Raw genomic sequence first — 19,922 nt, forward strand, 5'->3', positions numbered from 1 at the left:
TCAAATGAACCTTAAGTGGTTTGTTGACTGACACATTGAAGGGTTATGATTGTCCATTTGCATCACAAGGGATAACAGCTGAGTTCAAACATGTGCAGGTAATGATGACTACCTTGCAGTTCCACCCAGCTGACAGCAATTGTGAGAGGCACTCTGATTTTATACATGTAAAATATGAAAAACTTCATCTCAGAATTGATGAGAAATGATAGATGTTTTCTTAGATGCCAGACATCATGTTAGATTGGTTATTCCACAAGAAGGAATTGATGAACTAATCACTCATTTACAATTATGTATCATTAAATATAGCCGTATTTTAAAGTTTGTTGACCATAATATTTTCAGTCACCTTACTTTTTTGTTGATTCCAGATCTTAGGGGAATTATGGGATATCAGAATCTTCTGTGCTAAAATTTCAGGCCTATACCAAATTCAGATTGAAATTGAAGAAAGTGGAGAAAACCACTAGACCATTCAGGTACGACCTAAATCAAATCCCTTATGACTATACAGTGGAAATGAGAAATAGATTTAAGGGACTAGATCTGGTAGACAGAGTGGCTGATGAACTATGGACGGAGGTTCGTGACATTGTACAGGAGACAGGAATCAAGACCATCCCCAAGAAAAAGAAATGCAAAAAAGCAAAATGGCTGTCTGAGGAGGCCTTACAAATAGCTGAGAAAAGACGGGACGTGAAAAGCAAAGGAGAAAAAGAAAGATATACCCATTTGAATGCAGAGTTCCAAAGAAGAGCAAGGAGAGATAAGAAAGCCTTCCTCAGCGATCAATGCAAAGAAATAGAGGAAAACAATTGATTGGGAAAGACTAGAGGTCTCTTCAAGACAATTAGAGATACCAAGGGAACATTTCATGCAAAGATGGGCTCGATAAAGGACAGAAATGGTATGGGCCTAACAGAACTGAAGATATTAAGAAGAGATGGCAAGAATACACAGAAGAATTGTACAAAAAAGATCTTCACGACACAGATAATCAGGATGGTGTGATCACTCACCTAGAGCCAGACATCCTGGAATGTGAAGTCAAGTGGGCCTTAGGAAGCATCACTATGAACAAAGTTAGTGGAGATGACAGAATTCCAGTTGAAATATTTCAAGTCCTGAAAGATGATGCTGTGAAAGTGCTGCACTCAACATGCCAGCAAATATGGAAAACTCAGCAGTGGCCACAGGACTGGAAAAGGTCAGTCTTCATTCCAATCCCAAAGAAAGGCAACTCCAAAGAATGCTCAAACTACCGCACAATTGCACTCATCTCACATGCTAGTAAGGTCATGCTCAAAATTCTCCAAGCCAGGTTTCAGCAATACATGAACGGTGAACTTCCAGATGTTCAAGCTGGTTTTAGGAAAGGCAGAGGGACCAGAGATCAAATTGCCAACATACACTGGATCATGGAAAAAGCAAAAGAGTTCCAGAAAAACATCTATTTCTGCTTCATTGACTATGCCAAAGCCTTTGACTGTGTGGATCACAATAAACTGTGGAAAATTCTGAAAGAGATGGGAATACCAGACCACCTGACCTGCCTCTTGAGAAACCTGTATGCAGGTCAGGAAGCAACAGTTAGAACTGGACATGGAACAACAGATTGGTTCCAAATAGGAAAAGGAGTACGTCAAGGTTGTATATTGTCACCCTGCTTATTTAACTTCTATGCAGAGTACATCATGAGAAACGCTGGGCTGGAGGAAGCACAAGCTGGAATCAAGATTGCTAGGAGAAATATCAATCACCTCAGATATGCAGATGACACCACTCTTATGGGAGAAAGTGAAGAAGAACTAAAGAGCCTCTTGAAAGTGAAAGAGGAGAGTGAAAATTTGGCTTAAAGCTCAACATTCAGAAAACTAAGATCATGGCATCCGGTCCCATCACTTCATGGCAGATAGATGGGGAAACAGTGGAAACAGTGGCTGACTTTATTTTTCTGGGCTCTAAAATCACTGCAGATGGCGATTATAGCCATGAAGTTAAAAGACGCTCACTCCTTGGAAGGAAAGGTATGACCAACCTAGATAGCTTATTAAAAATCAGAGACATTACTTTGCCTGCAAAGCTCCGTCTAGTCAAGGCTATGGTTTTTCCAGTGGTCATGTGAGAGTTGGACTACAAAGAAAGCTGAGCACTGAAGAATTGATGCTTTTGAACTGTGGTGTTGGGAGAAGACTCTTGAGAGTCCCATGGACTGCAAGAAGATCTAACCAGTCCATCCTAAAGGAGATCAGTCCTGGCTGTTCATTGGAAGGACTGATATTGAGGCTGAAACCCCAATACTTTGGCCACCCGATGTGAAGGGTTGACTCATTGGAAAAGACCCTGATGCTGGGAGGGATTGGGGGCAGGAGGATAATGGGACAACAGAGGATGAGATAGTTGGATGGCATCATTGACAGGATGCACATGGTTTTGGGTGGACTCCGGGAGTTGGTGATGGACAGGGAGGCCTGGTGTGCTGCGGTTCATGGGGTTGCAGAGTCAGACACGACTGAATGACTGAACTGAACTGAACTGATATAATGAAGAAAAGACATAAGCACTGATTAATAGACAATGCACAGGTCCATCCCCTAGAAGCTGATTCTTAATCTTGGGTTATAGGCAACTTATAGTTGGGTGAAAGGCATGGATTTTGAAGACTAACCATATTGGGTTCAAATCTTGACTATGTAATCAATAACTGGAAAACCTTGAAAGAGTCTTTATTTCTCTTCCTTTATTTCATAAAGAGATATATTAATATTTATTTGAAGGATTATTTTAAACATTCCGTTCTGTTCCGTTCCGTCGCTCAATCGTGTCCAACTCTTTGCGACCCCATGGACTGTAGCCTACCAGGCTTCTCCATCCATGGGATTCTGCAGGCAAGAATACTGGAGTGGGTTACCGTTTCCTTCTTCAATTTTAAACATTAGAATTATTAAAACCTGGTGGGTATTTAACAAAGGATTTCATCCATGTGTGCTCAGTCACTCAGTCATGTCTGATTCTTTTGCAACCTTTGGACTGTAGCCCACCAGGTTCCTCTGTCCATGGGATTTCCCAGGCAAGAATACTGGGGTGGGTTGCCATTTCCTTCTCCAAGGAGTCTTTTCCACCCAAAGATTGAACCCATGTCTCCTGCATTGGCAGGCAGATTCTTTACCACTGAGCCACCTGGGAAGCCCTGAATAAAGGGTTGCTGCTACTGCTGCAAAGTTGCTTCAGTCGTGTCCGACTCTGTGTGACCCCATAGACGGAAGCCCACCAGGCTCCCCCATCCCTGGGATTCTCCAGGCAAGAACACTGGAGTGGGCTGCCATTTGCTTCTCCAAAGAGTGAAAGTGAAAAGTGAAAGTGAAGTCACTCAGTCTCCTAGCGACCCCACAGACTGCAGCCTACCAGGCTCCTCCATCTATGGGATTTTCCAGGCAAGAGGACTGGAGTGGCTTGCCATTGCCTTCTCCGGAATAAAGGGTTAGCTGTTATTATATGAGGTCTATCCTTATCTGGGTATCAGGATGATGCTTTCAACTGTCATTTGGGTGTATTTAGTTCAGTCTCTTTGTTGACTTACTTCAAATGATGTTTGACTTGTGATTTCATGAAGACTAAAACTTATTTAAACAGACTGGGGTCAACCATGTAAAGTTTTGAAAATGACTTATACCCAAATATACACATATGCAGGAACTTCAAATGGTGCTATGGATCAATTATGACATAGTGTTGGCACACTGACTTCCAATTTCTTTTCATCAGACTGGGGTGGTTGAACCCTTAGCCAAGAATGACAATGGCTATATTTCATATCTGGTCTTGCCATGAACCCCCTTCCCTCAGTATCTGACTCAGTAGCATCTTCGGCTCCACAGTAGTGACTCTGCATGGATACCTGTCAATCTCTTTGATGGAGAGGGCCATCATTTTCTTCTATCATTGGCTGTGTACCAATGGCTGAAGGTTTTCATTTTCTGGTATTTCAAGCATGGTTCTTGAACTTGCCACGACTTATCACATATGTTTCTGTGCTGTTAATGCTTCTAGCTCAGTCCATCACTGCACAGATTCTTTTCTGCATGCATGGTCTGTCAACTTCTCCTTAAAATGAATGCTGCAAACTGCCTTCAGCCACGCAGTGGTAGTGTTTTTTATAAGACTCTCTTTTTGCGATTTTTGCACAGATATTTTTTCTTCCATGTTTGCTTCCTTCTTCCCACTCTTAGAAGTCCCCATTGGCAGCTGCAGCAAGGGTCAAAATCAGCTTGTCTCCTTGGGTTTTCTCTTCACGTTCACTTATACTTGAATTACATTTACAGAGAGGTTCTCTTTGAATAATGTCACATTGCTGAAATAGTTGTCTCCACAAGTCCCAGAATAGTGCCCATTAACTATTAATTCAATTACCTCTATCATGAAACAAGATTTCATGGTGAAAGGAGAATGGGGATTGGACTCATATAATCTGGGTTTGAGTTTTTACTTTGCCACTTGCTGAGGGCGTACCCTTGGACGTTTCACATATTCAGACGTAGTTCTGAATCTTAGTCTTCTCATTTATAAAATGGAGATCATCTTACCTTGCCAGGATAATGTGAATACTAAATAAGATGGTATCTGTAAAGTGCTTGATACTGTAAAGTGCTCAATAAAAATTGTTATTATGAAGTTTGCCAGCATCTTGTTTGATGAACAACCTGGCACTGAGACTTCCCCTTTGGAAGTTATTTCACTGCTCTAGGAGTGATGAGATTTCTGGATTTTTCCTTGACTGGCGGGCTACATAAGATTACTTTTAATACTATGAGTGATGCACCATAGTACATATATTTTTAAAAAGATAAAATCCTACTAAATCTCAATAATTCACTTCTCTGTGTTTGTAATTTAAAAAAAATTTTAGTCAGGGGGTACTTCTGAAATATTGGTCAGAATCTTTTATTTAAGTTCCATGAAGACTAGCCTTTTACACACGAGCTAGACCACAAGTGTCAGATTCCTTTGCATCACTAAAACTAGCTCTTCTGGTTAAAAGAGAGTTAATTTTCTGTTTAAAGCACAGCATGCTGCCAACACAGGATTCCTTTACAACCCACTTGAGCTTAAGATCTCCACCCTGAAGAGAGTGTTCACACATGGAGCTGTGAAAAAGGATGAACAGAAATAGGTGAATATTTACATTTTCTCTTACTTTCTCCTTATCAAGATGGAAGAAATATGTCAGCAAGAAAAAAAAAAGATCTTCCTTTGAAGGATAAAACATTACATTAGATACATGAAAATGTTGCTACTTTACTTAGGAATTCATATTATACTCCAGTGCCTATCAAGCATTATTCAAGCAGTTGTTTATTCTGTCAAGAATTCTTAACATTGACCCTCCTCATCACAGCACATAAAGATCATGGCAAAACCAGGGTTGATGGTACCAGGAGATTCACTTTCTAGAACTAATTTTGCTGATATATAATTGCTGGTATAAATGTTGGCACTTTCTTAACTAAAGTTGTGATAACAAGTGTTGCTATAATGAAAACAAATGAGATTAATGATCTTTTCCAGGTTTTTATCTGGCAGTCACTGTGAGATTGAAATTCCTTTTTCTTTGCCTCAAACAGGGTTATTTTTCCCCCCAGTCTAAACAAAGTAATACAGAATTTACCTGCTTGGTATTTTTAGAATATCTCAAATGGTCTCAGAAGCACCATGGTATATATTCATGTTTAGAAGAACTATGCAAATGTAAAGTAATTTTAAGAAAAAGGTTTTGAAACTTGAATGGAATTAAGGGCATAGATTTTGTAAAATGAGCATTATTTAATGTAAATAATAAATTGTTTTTAAAAAACCCCTTATTCCTTTCTCTAAATATACTGTACATTACAGCCAGAATAATTCAGAGTTTTAATGTCAAAGCATTGTTATTTTAGAAATGTATCTTGACTGACAAGGCTTTTTTTTTGTAGTAACATATAGGATGTAGATCATAAAATGACAGTGTACAGCTCATGTCATAGTTTAATTAAATAATAGCACTTTTTATATTATACTGTTGCTTATTTTCAGTAATTCATGTATTACTGCAGCTAATCACAGTGTTAGATATTGGCTTCCAACTAAGCAATACAATCCGTCTACCTAAAAGATTTATTTAACTAACATTTTAATCAAATAATAAAGATATCATAATGAAGGGATTTTTCCCCTGTGCTAAGAAATGATAGTCCCTTGGTTTCTTTAAAAAACATATCATGAGATTACACATATTTTCATTACTGTATTCAAGAATATTGTTGAGTAAATATTTGTACTAATATGTTGCCATTTTAGGATTTCCTGGGATGTTCATAGTCTCACAAGGTAAATAATTAAATGATCTGCCTTCTTGGGTAGCACAAAGCTGTTCCTGATATAGGTTTGATTATTTCACTTGTCTCTTTGATAATCCATAACTGTCTTCTATAATTATTTTCATTATCCAGCCAAGCAAAGATAAAAGATGGAACACGCTTCTTTTGCTTACTCCCAAGGAACCTCCATTATCCTTGAAAGGGCACGTGACTGAAGAAAGCCCAATCTGGGTGAAAGAAGCAATCCACAAGGACAAGCTGAGTGTGAGTCGAAAATGAAGTTGTTACCAGACAGCAAACTGTGGTCCACATTTCTTATGAATATTTGAATGAGTAACTAAAAACAGCCCAGTAAACTCTAAGCAACTGTGACAGCTGAAACTGCCTTGAAACCGGGAGTCCTCCAGGACCATGATGAAAAGATCACTGGTTACCTTATGCCTCATCCTGCCAGGGGTCTGCAGAGGGACAGTATCAGATCTATTTTACTCAGATAGAAGTTATAAAAAAATCTGATTTATCTCTGCGCTTTCAGAACCCAAACAGTTTCAAAATCTGTTGAGTTATTTTGAATTCATTAAAATGCAATGTTTTTTTTTAATGCAATGATTTCTAACAATTTTTTCAAGGCAAGAGAATGGCCATGTTTTTCCAGACCCTGAAATATTGATGTTGCTGTTGTTTTGACTCCTAGAAAATTGGCCCTACTCAATCTTTCATGAATATTTTTTAGCTTCTTCCATGTGGGAAGAAAGACAATGAGGACAGTCTTTAAAGCCAGAGTTCTCAGAATAATTCTTCCAGAAGCTCTATTAAAAAGAATAACCTGGTACCTGGCTTGACTTATCTATGCCCACTTAGATTATTGTTTTGTTTTCAAAAAAAGTAGGATAAATAGCCGCTTTTGTTGAAGTAGAAGATTCAGAACCGATTTGTCACATAGAAGACTTCTAGAAAATATTTTTAGAGGATACATTTCTAAAGAAAACTAAAAATGTATTCATTTTTACTTGACCTCCTTGGGTAGGTAGACCAAAGATGACTACTTCAATAATCATATTGAATTTACTGAGAAATATAGTAGTCTGTAATTTTTAAGTTGGTGTCTTTATCTGGAAGACGAGAGTCAGTTATTTAGTTCCTCTAAGTGTGTATAGTAAATTCTACTAAATCCACTTGGTTTTGTGCATTTTGATAAATAGTGGAAATAAAACAGAACCCTCTTATAGTCCATAACTTCCTAGTAAAGGAAGAAACCATGTACTATGTGGATCTAATGTTGAAATTGCCTTTCCAATCTAATAATTGTTGTTATGTGTTGTAAGTCACTTCAGTGGTGTGCAACTCTTTTTGACCCTATGGACTGTGGCCCTCCAGGCTCCCATATCCATTGTATTCTCTAGGCAAGAATACTGGAATGGGCTGCCATTTCCTTCTCCAGAGGATCTTCTCGACCCAGGGATGGAACCCGGGTCTTCTGCATTGCAGGAGGATTCTTTACTGACTGAGCCACCAGGGAAATCCTAACCAGTATTTGAATGCTGTGTATGCTGTGCTAAGTTGCTTCCGTTATGTCTGACTCTGTGAGACCCTATGGACTGTAGCCTGCCAGGCTCCTCTGTCCATGGGATTCTCGAGGCAAGAAGATTGGAGTGGGTTGCCATGCCCTCCTCCAGAGGATCTTCCTGACCTAGGGATCAAACCTATGTCTGTCTCCTGCATTGTCAGTCATGTTCTTTGTTACTAGCGTCACCTGGGAAGCCCTCGAACTGAGGGGGAATCTCAGTGAGGTTGCCATTCAATGAGTGGTTATTTATAAAACCTCCGTGAAACATGACGTTTCAGTCAGAAAGCCTCTTCAGAAAGTTTCAGAAGACAGTAGGCATTGCCTTAATTCCTGAGAAGTTTGAGAGTCTTTTCAACAGCAGTGGGGACCACAGTGACTGCTCAAGAGGCGACTGCTGGGACCTCTCTTCTCAACGTTGAAACTGAGAGCTCTATTTCCTTCTTAAGTTTTAACTTATAATTTCAACTCCTTGGAATATCTATCTGAACAGTGCTCACCAGATCATGGCTGGTTGCTACCTCCTTTCTCTTTAGTCATGTATGAATTTAGCATTGGTGTTAGGCATTGCCAGATTTTCAGTTTTGCAGTAAAAATACCAAGAGACATACAAAGTGCCATTCTGGTTTGTGCTCATACAGTGAAGAGGAGAGCCTTTGAAAAGAAAGAAAGAGGACAGAAGGAATGGTGGCAACACCCATATTAGAAACCCAGTCCCTTGAGGTGAATAGAATCAGAGTTACTATGAAGCAACATGAGGAGATAGAGACCCATTTTGATATTCAGAGTTGTCAGACCTAAAGCCATTTGCAAAATCTCCCTAAACCCGATGGAATGGCCGGAAGGATGCTGAATCAGAGGTCAGAGGTACTGCTAGCTATGTGGCCTTCAGGAGGTCACTCGTGGAATCTGGGCTCTCAGCGGTGCAGTGTAGTGAGACTAGATTGACAATTGCAAAGGCAGTTCTGGGAACAGACGAGCATCGCTTCTAGAGTCAGAAGATCTGGGTTCACTTTCCCAGTCGATCACTTACCAGATGTGTGAGCTTCCTAAACCATGTGCACTTTTGTTGAGGAGAAGCTTCCTTTGAGCTTCCTGTACCCCTCTGGCAGGGTAAGAACAAAAGAGGCGACGGACACGGAGAATCTACAATGCAGGTGCTCTGATAAACGTTTGTTCCCTCCCTTTCTTTACTTTAAAGTCTTTCTTCCACAGTTTTAAATTCTGCCAAGTAGTCATCAACTCAGATCAAGTTTCTCCTGCTATATATTTGAATAGAAGTGGGATTAGGTTTGTAATTGCTGCTATCTCTGGGGTGTATGTTACACATGGGACACGTGAAAGATTTAAAATTTAGTGTTAGGGATGTATGGGAAATATGAAGAGGAGTAGATGGTGAAGAAAAACAGGGTCAGTTTGTATCACCAGATATGATATCATTAATACTTCCAACTTTTGTTTTATGGTTTGTAATGTAAGCCTTTCATATCAAGTGTAATATTTTAATTTCAAAGGTCATAACTGGATCAGTTTAAAAATGAAAGTCATCTCCAAAGAGTTATATAATTAGGCAATGAATATTCATTGACATGTACTCATTTTTCATTCATTATTGTTGATTTTCAAGATAAATGAAACAAACAAAATCCTATAATCAAGTGGTCTTAAAAGTGACCTTGAAAGACAAGAGACTAGACAAGAGATAAGATTGCACTCCACCAGGAGTGCAATCAGCATCTAGCAGAAGTAGATGCTTCGAAATTTTACTTGAATGTGTGGAAAAAAATTGCCCCCTGAAAAGCCATCTCTATTTTAAGTCATGTTAAAGTGATTCTCAAGTATAAGACTCAGAAATCCTACTTTTAGATACTTGACCTGAAGAAATACCATCATAGTAAAAGTAGTGAGGTTTGTATGTTTATAGCAGCTTTTTCTCTAAGAATGAGTAATTGGAAATGACCCACTTTTCTCTCCATAAGAAAATAAATAACAGAGTATACATATTATGAAATATAATATTACCATCAAAAAATCTATCTCTGCTGCTATGGAAAGTTGTCTATGATTTATTGTTAGATGAAAAGCTAATTATTGAGCAATATGCTTAGTGTGTATCCATTTTGAGAAAAAAATGTATTTTTTCATGTATATATATATGTATGGATGTATCATACAAATATGTGCCTTAAGCTAACAGAAATCTATTTGAAGTGATATATGTGTAGCTATTTACAGAGACCTAGATGCTTTTGACGGAGAAGGCAATGGCGAGCCACTCCAGTACTCTTGCCTAGAAAATCCCATGGATGGAGGAGACTGGTAGGCTGCAGTCCGTGGGATCGCTAAGGGTCGGACACGACTGAGCAACTTCATTTTCACTTTTCACTTTCACACATTGGAGAAGGAAATGGCAACCCACTCCGGTGTTCTTGCCTGGAGAATCCCAGGGACGGGGAGCCTGGTGGGCTTCCTTCTATGGGGTCACACAGAGTCGGACACGACTGAAGTGACTTAGCAGCAGCAGCAGCAGCAGCAGCAGCAGCAGCAGCAGCAGCAGCAGCAGCAGATGCTTTTGAACTGTGGTGTTGGAGAAGACTCTTGAGAGTCCCTTGGACTGCAAGGAGATCCAACCAGTCCATTCTAAAGGAGATCAATCCTGGGTGTTCATTGGAAGGTCTGATGTTGAAGCTGAAACTCCAATACTTTGGCCACCTCATGCGAAGAGTTGACTCACTGGAAAGGACTCTGATGATAGGAGGGATTGGGGGCGGGAGGAGAAGGGGTACGACAGAGAATGAGATGGCTGGATGGCATCACCAACTCGATGGATATGAATTTGAGTGAATTCCGGGAGTTGGTGATGGACAGGGAGGCCTGGCGTGCTGTGATTCATGGGGTCGCAAAGAGTCGGACACGACTGAGCGACTGAACTGAACTGAACTGAGGGCTTTCCTGGAGCTCAGTTGGTAAAGAATCTGCCTGTAATGCAGGAGATCCTGGTTCGATTTCTGGGTCAGGAAGAGCTACTGGAGAAGGGATAAACTTCCCACTCAAGTATTCTTGGGCTTCCCTTGTGGCTCAGCTGGTAAAAAATCCGCCTGCAATATGGGAGACCTGGGTTCGATCCCTGGGTTGGGAAGATCCCCTGGAAAAGGGAATGGGTACCCTCTCCAGTATTCTGGCCTGGAGAATTTTGAAACAGTCCATGGGGTCACAAAGAGTCAGACATGACTGAGCGACTTTCACTCCTGGAGTTAGATATTTTCATCCTAATTCTGTCGTGGTGTAACCTGTTATTTCAAATTTAATATGTTTGCTATTAAAAAAATAAAACTGCAGTGTGAGTCTAAGGTTTGGAAAATTGACACATTCTTTCTGATTCTTTATTTTCCCCCAAGCAATTTGCCACTGATATGCTTTAAAAGGGTTTCCCAGCCGGTGCTAGTGGTAAAGAACACACCTGCCAGGGCAGGAGACATAAGAGACACGGCTTTGGTCCCCGGGTGGGGAAGATCCCTTGGAGGAGGCCATGGCAATCCATTCCAGTACTCTTGTCTGGAGAATCCCATGGACAGAGAAGCCTGGGGGGCTACAGTCCATAGAGTAACAAAGAGTTGGACACGACGGAAGTGACTTAGCACACGTACACACGCTTTAAAAACCTAAGGCCCATATGGATAAAGAATTTGTTATTTGTGTTGTCTCTTATGTTTTTCTGCCCTGAGTCTAATTTTGACTCATCCACTAGCTATCTGTGTAACTCAGAAAACTTGTTTCACCCCCAGCATCCTCATCTATAAAATAAAAGGGATAGAAATAAATGAAAATGTTGGGCAAAGGGATTTCCTTCTAGCTCTGAGATACTCGGCTTCTGTTGAAACTAAATACATTTCATGGTCCTAGGCAAAGTAATACTATTTTTTCCCCACATACTTCATCTTTTATAGTAAACCCACAACTTTATTGAGGAAATGACTAGCAATTCATAAAACTTTATTTGGTCCTAATTTTTTGTTCTGAACATCCTGGATCTCCTACTGTGGGCCAGAGAGATCTTCAGAACTTCACAGATCTTTTCATAAGGAAGGTTCTGAGGTCTGACCTTCCATTTAGGAAATGGTGGCCAAGTGCATCCCCAAATTCAAAGTGACAAGTACTGAATATCCACTCTGCTCTTCCGTGGGAAGCTTGCATTTGAACCTTGCTATCCCTGCCCTACCCCACAGTGAGGGCCTGGATGTGGTTGGCAAAATTTGTGGGATATTGTGTCATAAACCCTGTTCATTTTATAGTTCAACTGGCCCATAGCATATATTAGTAGCAAGCTGGCCTTTCAAGAAGATGCATTCCAAGTAAAGGCCACCATGATTTGTTTGACACCACTGAAGTGTTTTTTTTTTTTTTTTTGCTTTTTCGGACCAGAGCGAGATCATGAATTATTCTGCTTCTCTGAAGAACCAAGTAAATGCTACATGACTCTCAGGATTATTCACTGTGCGCAGGAGTGTGAGAGACACAGAAGGCATTGTGCCTGACCTTGAAAGCATAAATTTGTATTGAAGGAGACAGAATGAAAACAAAATAAATCTACAAAAGTAGAACACAATATGCCATTAAAAAAAAAAAACAACCCAGCAAAGCTAAGTGTTCTGAATGGAGAAATATGGAACTATCTACCAAGGAAGAATTGAAGTGACTTCTTGAGGGTTTTAGAGAAGGCTTTCCCTGGAAACATAAAAGAGAAAAATCAGATTTTTAATTATATCACTATTATAAAGGAATTTCTAAGATAATTTTTATAAAAGTATCTTAGACCACATTCAGGGCTTCCCTGATAGTTCAGTTGGTAAAGAATCTGCCTGCAATGCAGGAGACCCTGGTTCAATTCTTGGGTCGGAAGATCTGCTGGAGAAGCGATAGGCTACCCAATCCAGTATTCTTAGGCTTCCCTTGTGGCTCAGTTGGTAAAGAATCTGCCTGCAATATGGGAGACGTGGGTTCGATCCCTGGGTTCAGAAGATCCCCTGGAGAAGGGAAAGGCTACCCACTCCAGTATTCCGACCTGGAGAATTCCATGAACTGTATAGTCCATGGGGTCACAAAGAGTCAGACGGGACTGAATGACTTTCACTTGGACCACATCGGACTGATTTGTACTTATCAAGCTACAATAATGTTATTAATTGTATATTTCCAGAATATTAATATTAAATATGAGCTTGTATGCAGGTGCACTAATTTGCTTCAGTCCTGTCTGACTGTGTGACTGTCGCCTGCCAGGCTTCTCTGTCCATGGGATTCTGCAGGCAACAATACTGGAGTGGGTTACCATGTGTATCTCCTGCATTGGCAGGCAAATTCTTTACCACCAGCACCACCTGGAAAGCCCATATAGGGGCACAGATAGCCAGAAATTGAAGTAGTGTTCTTCATGGCATTTGTTCCTCTAGTAGAGTCTGCACAAGGCCAACTGTTAGAATAAAGAAAGAAAAAGCGTTAGTCGCTGAGTTGTGTCCCACCCTTTGTGAACCCATGCCTGTAGTCCAACCCCATAGACTGTAGCCTGCCAGGCTCCTCTGTCCATAGAATTCTCCAGGCAAGAATACTGGAGTGAGTTGCCATTTCCTTCTCCAGGGGATGTTCCTGACCCAGGGATCAAACAAGATTCTCCTGTATGCAGGAAGATTCTTTACCATCAGAATAAAGAAAGAAAATGCTAGATATTTAAAAATGCATTTTAGTTTTATCTTTTAAATTTTTATACTTTTATATTTGTTTTATAATACTCATGGCACTTTTTAAACTCAGTTATTTTGTACATTTTGGTGAATAGTTTCATTGACATCTACAGAAATACATTAGCCAAAGAAACTAGAAATTAATACTTTTGAGAAAAATAACTCCTAGTTTAGTTTGTATTATAAACTGTAGTGTTTCTAAAGAAGAAATATTACTAAAGGCAATTCTAGTGATTCTTCTGAATTTCTTACGTAGTCAAATTCTTCAGTCTGAAAATATTGGTAGAAAGATCAGTGCTTAATAGGTAAGTGGTATTCTTTTCAAATACTTCTGGCTTTTGAGCTAAGCCATTGGGATTTCCATGTGGGTGGAATTCTGAAAGTAAGAGATTTCTCCTTTATTTTGATGGTTTGAATATGATGCTTCTGGGGTTTCTGTACTTTAGTGGCAGTAAAGTAGCTGTGGTGGGATGAGCAATCTAAAACTTTCTTGACATCGTGCTGTTACAAATGCTGTGGAATCCATCCTGTCTGCATTGCTCCTCCCCCACTCCATGTAGAGTGTGGTTTCCGTGTCATTAGCCTTGTCTGTGTTATTCTATGTCAGGTTCCCTTCCTCATCCTGCACAAGTGGGTGACTCTTAATTGAATTCCCACCTAATTACATGCAGTTTCTTGAGCACCAGTATGACATTTGGTTTCAATCAAGAGATCCTCTACAGATTGTGTGGCTCAAGGAAGAGGTGACGATTTCCATCTTCTTTCAAGGATATTCATAAACAAGTAAGAGTAAGTAGGTATATGGAAAAACTGTTGCAGTCATAATGAAAGGCAGAGAGAGATTTACTTTGAAGAATTGGCTCACACGATTATGAAGGCTTTCAAGTTTGAAATCATAAAGGAAAATTGGCAGGCTGAAGACCAGGAAAAAGGTGATTTTCAGTTGAGTCTGAAAGCAGTCTCCTGGCAGAATTTCCTTTTCTTTTTTGGAGGTCAGTCGTTTTTCCTATTAAGGTCTTCAGCTGATTGGATAAGGCCCACCCATATCATGGAGGGTAAGCTGCTACTCCACGTTCAAGGTCAGGAGGGGCAGCCTTGAGGAGATACCCCTCGTCCAAGGTAAGGTACAACGGCTGCACTTTGCTGGAGCGGCTGTGAAGAGATTTTCCACGACCAAGGTAAGAGAAACCCAAATAAGATGGTAGGTATTGTGAGGGGGCATCAGAGGGCAGACACACTGAAATCATAATCACAGGAAACTAGTTGATCTGATCACATGGACCACAGCCGAATGTGGTCCATTGGAGAAGGGAATGGCAAACCACTTCAGTATACTTGCCTTGAGAACCCCATGAATAGTATCAAAGGGCAAAATGATAGGATACTGAATGAGGAATTCCCCAGGTCGGTAGGTGCCCAGTATGCTACTGGAGATCAGTGGAGAAATAACTCTAGAAGGAAGGAAGGGACAGAGCAAAAGCAAAACCAGTACCCAGTTGTGGATGTGACCGATGACAGAAGCAAGGTCCGGTGCTGTAAAGAGCAATATTGCATAGGAACCTGGAATGTTAGGTCCATGAATCAAGGCAAATTGGAAGTGGTCAAACAGGAGATGGCAAGAGTGAACGTCGACATTCTAGGAATCAGTGAATTAAAATGGACTGGAATGGGTGAATTTAACTCAGATGACCATTATATCTACTACTGTGGGCAGGAATCCCTTAGAAGAAATGGAGTAGCCATCATGGTCAACAAAAGAGTCCGAAATGCAGTACTTGGATGCAATCTTAAAAATGACAGAATGATTTCTGTTCGTTTCCAAGGCAAACCATTCAATATTACAGTAATCCAGGCCTATGCCCCAACCAGTAACGCTGAAGAAGCCAAAGTTGAACGGTTCTATGAAGACCTACAAGACCTTTCAGAACTAACACCCAAAAAGATGTCCTTTTCATTATAGGGGACTGGAATGCAAAAGTAGGAAGTCAAGAAACACCTGGAGTAACTGGCAAATTTGGCCTTGGAGCACGGAATGAAGCAGGGCAAAGGCTAATAGAGTTTTGCCAAGAGAACGCACTGGTCATAGCAAACACCCTCTTCCAACAACACAAGAGAAGACTCTACACATGGACATCACCAGATGGTCAACACCAAAATCAGATTGATTATATTCTTTGCAGCCAAAGACGGAGAAGCTCTATACAGTTAGCAAAAACAAGACCAGGAGCTGACTGTGGGCTCAGATCATGAACTCCTTATTGCCAAATTCAGACGTAAATTGAAGAAAATAGGGAAAACCCCTAGACCATTCAGATAAGACCTCAATCAAATCCCTTATGATTATACAGTGGAAGTGAGAAATAGATTTAAGGGACTAGATCTGATAGAGTACCTGATGAACTCTGGACGGAGGTTCGTGACATTGTACAGGAGACAGGGACCAAGACCATCCCCATGGAAAAGAAATGCAACAAAGCGAAATGGCTGTCTGAGGAGGCCTTACAAATAGCTGTGAAAAGAAGAGAAGCAAAAAGCAAAGGAGAAAAGGAAAGATATAAGCATCTGAATGCAGAGTTCCAAAGAATAGCAAGGAGAGATAAGAAAGCCTTCCTCAGTGATCAGTGCAAAGAAATAGAGGAAAACAACAGAATAGGAAAAACAAGAGATCTTTTCAAGAAAATTAGAGATTCCAAGGGAACATTTCATGCAAAGATGGGCTCGATAAAGGACAGAAATGGTATGGACCTAACAGAAGCAGAAGATATTAAGAAGAGGTGGCAAGAATACACAGAAGAACTATACAAAAAAGATCTTCATGAGCAAGATGGGCACGATAATGTGATCACTGACCTAGAGCCAGACATCTTGGAATGTGAAGTCAAGTGGGCCTTAGAAAGCATCACTACGAACAAAGCTAGTGGTGCTGATGGAATTCCAGTGGAGCTATTTCAAATCTTGAAAGATGATGCTGTGAAAGTGTTGCACTCAATATGCCAGCAAATTTGGAAAACTCAGCAGTGGCCACAGGACTGGAAAAGGTCAGTCTTCATTCCAATCCCAAAGAAAGGGAATGCCAAAGAATGCTCAAACTACTGCACAATTGCACTCATCTCACATGCTAGCAAAGTGATGCTCAAAATTCTCCAAGCCAGGCTTCAGCCATATGTGAACCATGAACTCCCAGATGTTCAAGCAGGTTTTAGAAAAGACAGAGGCACCAGAGATCAAATTGCCAACATCTGCTGGATCATGGAGAAAGCAAGAGAGTTCCAGTAGAGCATCTATTTCTGCTTCATTGACTATGCCAAAGCCTTTGACTGTGTGGATCACAATAAACTGTGGAAAATTCTGAAAGAGATGGGAATACCAAACCACCTGACCTGCCTCTTGAGAAACCTGTATGCAGGTCAGGAAGCAATAGTCAGAACTGTACATGGAACAACCGACTGGTTCCAAATAGGAAAAGGAGCACGTCAAGGCTGTATATTGTCACCTTGCTTATTTAACTTATATGCAGAGTACATCATGAGGGACGCTGGGCTGGAAGAAGCACAAGCTGGAATCAAGATTGCTGGGAGAAATAGCAATAACCTCAGTTATGCAGATGACACTACCCTTATGGCAGAAAGTGAAGAAGAACTCAAAGGCCTCTTGATGAAAGTGAAAGAGGAGAGTGAAAAGGTTGGCTTGAAGCTCAACATTCAGAAAACAAAGATCATGGCATCTGGTCCCATCACTTCATGGGAAATAGATGGAAAAACAGTGGAAACAGTGTCAGACTTTATTTTTTTGGGCTCCAAAATCACTGCAGATGCTGATTGCAGTCGTGAAATTAAAAGACGCTTACTCTTTGGAAGGAAAGTTATGACCAACCTTGATAATATATTAAAAAGCAGAGACATTACTTTGCCAACAAAGGTCCGTCTAGTCAAGGCTATGGTTTTTCCAGTGGTCATGTATGGATGTGAGAGTTGGGCTGTGAAGAAAGCCGATCACCGAAGAATTGATGCTTTTGAACTGTGGTGTTGGAGAAGACTCTTGAGAGTCCCTTGGACTGCAAGGAGATCCAACCAGTCCATTCTAAGGGAGATCAATCCTGGGTGTTCATTGGAAGGACTGATGCTAAAGCTGAAACTGCAATACTTTGGCCACCTCACATGTGAGTTGACTCACTGGAAAAGACTCTGATGCTGGGAAGGTTTGGGGGCACGAGGAGAAGGGGACGACAGAGAATGAGATGGCTGGATGGCATCACCAACTCAATGGGCATGAGTTTGAGTGAACTCCTGGAGTTGGTGATGGACAGGGAAGCCTGGCGTGCTGTGATTCATGGGGTCGCAAAGAGTCGGACACGACTGAGCGACTGAACTGAACTGAAACGTCATAGGTGGTACTTCCAAAATACCTTCGAGTTCAACTTCAAAACTGTATCTCCCAAAGAGCTCACATTTCTTTTCTCTGCATTAAACTTGCCTGTAGATCAGAATTAGCAGAAGAATATTCCCTCCATTTTCTTTAACATTACTAGACTGTAATGTCTTTTGGTTTCAAGTTCATATTGCTAATGCACTTGGAAATGCCAGATTGTGTTTCATTCTTCCTCCAAGAGTAAGACAAGCTCCCAGTTCCTTCAGTGGTCACCTCCCTTGGTGTATATTGGATTATAGATCTGTTCATCTCTTGTTCTTCCTGAATCACCTCTTGGTAGCTGCTCATCCACACCTCATGCTCTATTTCATTATTCACAGCTCTGCTGGGTACAATGCACAGTTCTAGCCACTGCCTTTCATAGCCTGGAACTCCTGTCAGTTTCCTTGTGGAGGGATGCTTCCTTCTTGGGGCCAGGAGAAGGGATATATGGGGCCGAACCTACTTGCCCTTACTGCTTATTTCTTTGCTCCCATGCTCCACTATGCACAGATGGTTCTAGGGATCTCTCATATGCTGTTTAGCAGGGGGAAATCAAAAGGAATGAACACACAAATGGGACATTGAAGCTCTTTCAAACCAAAGCCAACCTATGAGTCTACCATGGTTCTTGGTTTTCTGTCTCCCTCCGTGATCAGAGTTGTTTTCCTCTGGAAGTAAGCCTTCCTTAACTTCATCAATCTTTTGGAAATTACTAACCAAAGATTTGTCTCACTTCAGGATTTCCTCCCTCATCAGTCTGTTTCCTCATGTTAGAAATAGTACATTTAATATAATGTCTGAGAGACTCCAGAAGAACTGGATTCATGGTCTTTGATATGCGGATTCATGATCTTTGATACACTGATTCATGCCCCACAGTACAGGTGGCTGCAGACATTTAAATTTTGTCTCTTTAAGAGTTTCCCACCCCCCAAAAATTAAATATAATCTAATTTTCTTCAACCTGAGAAAACTTATTTCAGCTCCTTCAATTTATTTGCTAATTCCTCCACTAAACTGAATAGTATTTGTCTTAAAATTTATACGTGAATGTTATCTTTTGACTTGAATTATAGGTAGACAGTTGACTTTGTAGGTAGTTAAGGACTCATCTATTTTTATCTCTGAAGTCTTTTGTCTTAAATTTTGAAAATTCTTTTTATGACATTAATTTCTTTAATTGAAAGGTTTAATAAAAAGAGTATGCAAGTATTTTAAAAAGTTTCCTGAGAGCATGAGTGGCAGACTAGTCTTCTAGTACTTCTGGCATCTAGTGGGTAACCATTGGCAAGCACATACACACACATGTGCTCATATGCCTATCGAGGACAAACAATTCTCATAGATAGTGAGATCTAAATATATATGGAAGTGACATTTTTCTAGTTGTTCCATACTCCAGCTCTGCCCATAAATGATGCCAAATTTTTACATGTTATGCAGAATAGATGCAGTCACTCTTTATTTTCAGTTTCACACCATGCCCCTTGGCTTCCCAAGTCTAGGGACTGGCTGAAAGTTAGTGACCGTAACTGAGCCATTTGCCTCTTGATGACACCTCCTAGCACAAAAGATCCAGATTGAAGTTGCTCTTGTTTCTAAGTGGGGCCAAGTCAGAAATTTAAAAATACATCGTTATTCCATTTTAGCTACATGAAGAAATATAATATGAGACTATATGATTGTCTAATATTAAAATGCTATAATGGTAATGGTGAAACTTAGGATGCTTTTCACTTACAAAGCAAAATGAGAGGTTGTACTGAGATCCTCACAATTTTGTCTGAAATGGCTTAGGTTTTCAGAGTTTCTTTATATAGGGAAATTAATAAAATATTTCACTAACTGGTAGCT

At 40.4% G+C, this 19,922-nt stretch overlaps 1 long non-coding RNA gene across 1 annotated transcript; it reads left to right on the plus strand.

Annotated features, from left to right (window-relative positions):
- The first annotated feature begins 372 nt into the window (after positions 1-372).
- On the plus strand, positions 373-11,251 carry LOC129538404 (uncharacterized). Its single transcript, XR_008682212.2, has 3 exons — positions 373-482; positions 5,064-5,173; positions 6,489-11,251. It is a non-coding gene; the product is annotated as an uncharacterized LOC129538404 (long non-coding RNA).
- Positions 11,252-19,922: the final 8,671 nt, after the last annotated feature.

This window comes from Moschus berezovskii, chromosome 2 (assembly GCF_049115385.1).
Source record: "Moschus berezovskii isolate FMDL1 chromosome 2, NW_MosBer_1.0, whole genome shotgun sequence".
Taxonomy (NCBI): domain Eukaryota; kingdom Metazoa; phylum Chordata; class Mammalia; order Artiodactyla; family Moschidae; genus Moschus; species Moschus berezovskii.